At 35.2% G+C, this 5,852-nt stretch overlaps 1 long non-coding RNA gene across 4 annotated transcripts; it reads left to right on the top strand.

The window, feature by feature from the left end:
* Positions 1 to 404: 404 nt before the first annotated feature.
* LOC110884764 lies at positions 405 to 3,280 on the top strand. 4 transcript variants are annotated; one of them, XR_002561541.2, is made up of 4 exons: positions 405 to 1,004; positions 1,487 to 1,633; positions 2,279 to 2,889; positions 3,047 to 3,280. It is a non-coding gene; the product is annotated as an uncharacterized LOC110884764 (long non-coding RNA). The 4 variants fall into 4 exon arrangements; XR_004868787.1 differs by having other exon boundaries at positions 417 to 1,004; positions 2,279 to 2,388; positions 2,500 to 3,280; XR_004868788.1 differs by having other exon boundaries at positions 417 to 1,004; positions 1,490 to 1,633; positions 2,279 to 3,280.
* The last annotated feature ends 2,572 nt before the right edge of the window (positions 3,281 to 5,852 follow it).

Below are 5,852 nucleotides of genomic sequence, written 5' to 3'. Positions count from 1 at the left end.
GTTCTTGGCTAGAGTTCAGCGTGTGGTCCACAACAACTTTTCGACCCCTCAGGGGCGAGACTTTGTTTTTAGTAGATTAGAGTTTTCTATTCAGAAAGGGATGGCAACGCAGTTTGTTGCTCGTCTACCTGCTATTCTTATTTAACTTGCCCTGTTGATTGGAATGAAATTTATTTTTAATTCGAAAAACAAAAAAAAAATATAATTTTTTCTTTTATAAGTTTTTTATTATTTTTTATAAATATTAAAAAAGGAACTTTAATTTCATTCTCATTCTCACAATTTACCTAAAAAAAATCGTATATAAAAGATAAAAAATGAACTTTAATTTTCATTCCCACACTTTTGCCTAAAAAATTTCGTATTTCCCTCTGTTTTCCTCACCATTTACCCTAAAAAATATCTAATTCCCTCTATTTTCCTTCACCTATGTTTTGAAAATTAAGTGGATCTCTGGAACACAGCATAAATACACCTCCAAACAAAATCAGCCGCATACACCTTGTCTCTTCTGCCATCGATAGATATCTCTTCGGTTGTTCTGCTCAATCCCTTCGTTATCTAAATTTCTAGGGTTTCAAGATGACAAGATCTGGTCAGCCTCACAGAAGATAGTTCGATTTCTGCCGGGTTCAAACCCTATCTAATGTTCGTCACTTTGTATTGATAGGGTTTGGATCGAATTGTTGAATTGGTTGTCTGTCAAATAATCTTAATCGAAATTATTTGATAGATTGAAGAACAGGCGAGGTCGTGGTGGTGGCCGTGGATACGGGCAAGGTCGTGGTGGTGGCGGGTTCAATTGAGGCTCAAGCAACAATGAACAATAGAGGGTTATTTGGTGTTCAAGGTGTCATTGAGGAGTCTGATATTGGGAAAGGTTATGAGAGACACGATGGCGATGGTTCTCGTGGTGGTCGTCATGGCGGATTTGCTAATGAAGATGTAGAGGATGGAGATCATCCTCGCCGTTCATATGAACGCCGCGGCGGGATAGGCTATTGGTATTTTTTTTCTGTTTTAGTCTGTTTAATACATTTTGGACTTTTTTTTATACATGGAGTGATCATTGGGTTTGAAATCTCTAAGTTGGTAAGTTATTTATTATTTCATGTATAGGAATGAATCTAAACAATACTACTTTCTAGTTCTGTATTATGTTCATTGTTGGATCAAAAACTCAGACCATGATATTAATATTTTCTTCTGGTATGGGGAGTATGGGACTGCCTAAACGAATTAAGCTCATGTCGCTTGTCTTAAACATGCTGATTATTTCTAAGCAAGATATTTACCAAGAATGTGGTATATATTATGATGTATGTTTTAATAATTCCAAGAGTGTGCACTTGTGCCAGAACTTGCAAGTTCTTAATTATAAGGCATGTAATCTTTTTTTTTTGGTGCTGGCATATGATTTTACCCATATTTAAACGTATCTTTTGACATAATGTTGATGCTTCAAATGCAACTTCTTCTTGTTCAGCAGTCAACCTTTTAAAGGGGATCAATTTGGAAAGCCGTAACCTTGACCAAGATGTGAATTCATGTGGTAATAATGAGAAAGCAACTGATAAGAGATACCAAGTTTTAGGAGTTCTTTTTCACGACTCCATCGCCATGCCATGATAAGGTTTTCTATCTCTTTTTGGTCATGACGACATCCTGATTATTTTATTTGCTTTTTAATGTTAAAGTATGATTAATTTGTATGAAAAAATCTGATAGCATTTATGCTATTGGAGAATCAAGTCAGCTACGTTCAAGTAGACATAAGCGGTTTTAGATTTAAAACCGATAAAAAAAGGGACCGTTTTTTTTTTTTTAAACCAGTTTGGCCTTAATCCAACCTGACGGTTTGTAGACCGGTTCATATTCATGATCTTTGTAACCGGTTTAAAACCCAACCCGATTGTAAAAAAAAAGATAAAAATTGGTTTTTTGGTCCAAAACGGTTGTAAATCCGGTTCGTACCGGTACCAGTTCTCATCTTATAAAACCGGTTTTTGAAGAACCATATTTTTGCCCAAAAAACCGGTTCGGTTAAAAAACCAGACCAAACGATTTGTCCACCTCCAGGTTCAAGGCAACATTAGAAGGTTTCTTAATTATATATTGGTTTCGTGACAAATGTTGGTTTCGTGAAAATGTTTTCCTCTTATAAAGAGATAATATTTCCTACCCTTTTTCTTATGGGGTAGAGCGTTGAGCTTCCCTGCTGCCAAAGGGATATAGAAGATAGAACTTACACGAGTATAAACTTATGTTTGTTTGACAGGAGTCAATCACGGGTAAAGAACCAGAAGAGTGCATGTCCTCTAAACGTACATAAAAAAGTAAACGGAACTTGTTTGTGCCATTATAGCAGCTGGTTACATACATAAAAAAGTAAACTGAACTTTTGTTTATCATTTCTTTGCCATTCATTTGAATTTGATAATTCTGTTAGTAATTTAATCATGTATATTGATGTATTAATTACCATATTTTCTTATACAGGGGCTCGAGGACCCAAATAGGAGTAGATACAAGCTTCTTTTGAGTTCTTCTCTAATTATAACTTCGACACCCCTATCTCTCGATTAAATACATGTTTATTAAGAGTTGCATTGATGTTTTGCGGTTCACTCACTTTTTTTTCTAGGGGCTCAAGGACCCAAATAGGAGTAGATACAAACTTATATAGTTATATCACATTATGTTCTCTCTATAACACCAACACTTGCATGCTCACTCACTTTTTGTTCTTTTTTTCCTAATAGCCGAGGGTGTAGTGAACGATCTTGTGTTCACGATAGCAAGACCTTTTAATTGGATTGGCTCAAGGATGGATTTCAATCCAGGAATCGATGGTCCCAGTGAGGATGTTTCAAGGGTTCTGACAGCAATGTTAGCTTATATATTCTCTTAATTTCAGGGATTTAAGATGCTTTAGTTTTACATCTAATTTCCCAGAATGTTATTTGTTATTTACCGACGACCCGTTCACCTAAAAGAAATTAATTCTTTATATTGCTCTTACAGTTTGCTTTGATGTTTTTTTCAGGATACACTTACTATAGCAATTCTTCCCAACAGCTTATGGATGCAAATTATGGTTCTAAAGCAGAGAGTATATCGATTTGAAGAAAACTACCTAGAAATAGTTCCTAGTTTGTGTAGGCATTTTCGTTTGCAACTTTTGTAGATAGGTTTCGGTTAGAAATGTGTCTTTAGTATTTCAATTGAAAACATACATATTGATTTTTGGTTAATTTCATTTGATTTTAGATTTTCTAGATTTGTTGATGTTTATTGTAGTTTTTATTTTACAAAAAAAATGTAAATAAAATAAGCAATTACATGAAAATTATCACATAGAACAATATGTGTGACCAAAGTTAGGTAATAGCCACATCTAAAATTTACATGTGGCTTTACATAAAGATTTTCACACCATCAAAAAAATATGTGTGACCAAAGGTTAGATAATAGCCACACTTACACTTACAATTCATGTCAGTATATAATAGAATCGGTCACACTTATAGTAAATTAATGTGACTATTGCTACTCTTTAGTCACATTTAAAAATAACAAAATTTCGTATTACAATATAGTGGAAACAGTCACACTTACAATCCATTAGCCATATCACAGTCACTTTGTTTCTTGTTTGTGTGACAGAATGATAAAAAAAGTCATAGGAAAAAAAAAGATGTGTGACCAAAAGTAAGACAATAGCCACATTTAAAATTACAAAATTTCGTGTGGCTGTAAATAATTATTAGCCACACCTTAGTCACTTTGTTTTCTATTTGTGTATCTATATAATATAAACAACCACACTTACAGTAAGTTCATGGGACTATATAATAGAAACGACCACACTTACAGTAATTCATGTGGCGGTTGCTACCATTTAGCCACACTTAATGGACAAAATTCTTGATTATAATAACCATTTTTGCCACACCTTTTTTTAAATGATGTGGCTAAAACAAACTTTTTTGGTAATTCATGTGACTATATAATAGTAACTATCACACTTAAAGCAAATACATGTGGCTCTTGCTATCCTTTAGCCACACTTAATGGAGGAAATGCTATATTTTAGCCAAAAATGTTGGTACCATTTAGCCACACTTTTAAGTTCTACAGCCACTAAAAAGTGTGTGTGGCTGTATGATACCTACGATGACTCGAGCTTTGGTCACACTTGACCTGAAAAAAATATGTATGGCGAAAGACACATAGTCACACATTTTACGTGTGGCTGTATCCCTATTTTGGCGTAGTGGTAACCGTGCACTGAAATACAAGAGAAAACTTTGATATCTCGTGTGTCTACCTTTCTCTTTGTAGCTTGTGTTCTCATATAAACTACCGGTTTGCATTCTAGCTTGGATTCCGCACTTGCTAGTGTGTTAAATATAACAAGGATAAGGTTTAACCTCAACCTCCGGGGGACCTACACAAATTGTAAATCAAAATAATACACCAAAATTCCCCAAAATCATGATCTAAACGATACTTTTGACTACAGGTCAGTAGATAAAACAACAAATCAACACAGAAAGCGTTATTTGTAGATTGAACATGGAAAATCAAATTAAACACTAAAAAATCAATGTTATTATACCAGCTTTGTGAGACATCGTAGATCTAGCCTATGATGGCCATAAGAAGAGGCTTTTGAGAGTTGCCATTATAAGCCTTCAAAGCCTCCTCGGAAATCTCGCCGAGCTGGACGGGTGGCTGAAGAGGTTGCACTTCTTCGAAAGACCTTGAGCGGTGTTGTTAAACTCGGATTTCACGAGCCCATGTTTTGCATAAACCTTCATCAACAACCACCAGTCCAGATGGTGTTCATCGCAAGAGAGAGTGAGAGATTTACACTTTGTTCCCGAGTCTCATTTAACAGGGGGAAGGGAGGGAAAAAGATGAAAATATGAAAAAAACCATGTTCTCGAGATTCAGTTTTTGTTCTCAATAAAGTTTCACTCAATGTGTTGCACAAAATTCTTAAGTGAGAATATTGTCCATCTCATTGACCAAAATCTTATCGAGTTTATACTCACCTATTTTATTTTTCCTTATAAAAGTTAATTAATTGTATTTTTTTTATTTTTTCAAAACGCCATAATTATTTGTCACATTATAGGCCTGTATCCTACATCACACGACAAAGATAAAAAATACATATGAAAAAAGATAATTTCTATTGTTTTTTAGCGCCAGAAACATATAGACATAATCTACTTCGCGCCAAAAAAATGTCATTATATAAGTAGAATAAGCAAACAAACTTAACATGCCACAAATTGTCTAAACACGCCATACAACTTAAAAAAATGGCTCAGGTTATTGCATGGAGGTTTGATAGGTCAGAGAGACGTTTCCTCCTAAAGTTTTCTGACAGGAAAAGGGTGAAGGTCAAAACCATCAAGGCCGTACTTAGTATAGATGAGCCGTTCAGAGGGATATTATGACTCTTGGGGTTCCAATGGCCAACGAGTGTGAAAGGACTCAAACAGTAATAATAAGATTGAAGAGAAGATTTCTTGCAGATGATGACGACGTTTCTGATCTACCAACAGTTACCGGTCGGAGTTTGGATGAACAATCAAGAACGCTGAAAGTGACTTATCAAAACAGGGAGGATGATTCATTGACGATGGACGAAGTGCTGAACACATATAGACTACACCTTCTTAAACAACTCTGTGTTTTAGCACCTTCACACGCTGCAACATCCAGGATTGTGATTATATTTAAATAGAGGAGGCGAGACAGGCTAAACCAGTTGATGGCGTTATACGCCACTGACCTAGATGATGATAAGTCTGAAGAAAGTGATGAGCAAAGCGATT

The sequence above is a fragment of the Helianthus annuus genome, chromosome 10 (assembly GCF_002127325.2).
Source record: "Helianthus annuus cultivar XRQ/B chromosome 10, HanXRQr2.0-SUNRISE, whole genome shotgun sequence".
Classification (NCBI taxonomy): domain Eukaryota; kingdom Viridiplantae; phylum Streptophyta; class Magnoliopsida; order Asterales; family Asteraceae; genus Helianthus; species Helianthus annuus.
Note: the sequence above shows the minus strand (reverse complement) of the source record. Positions and strands in the feature narration are given on the sequence as shown.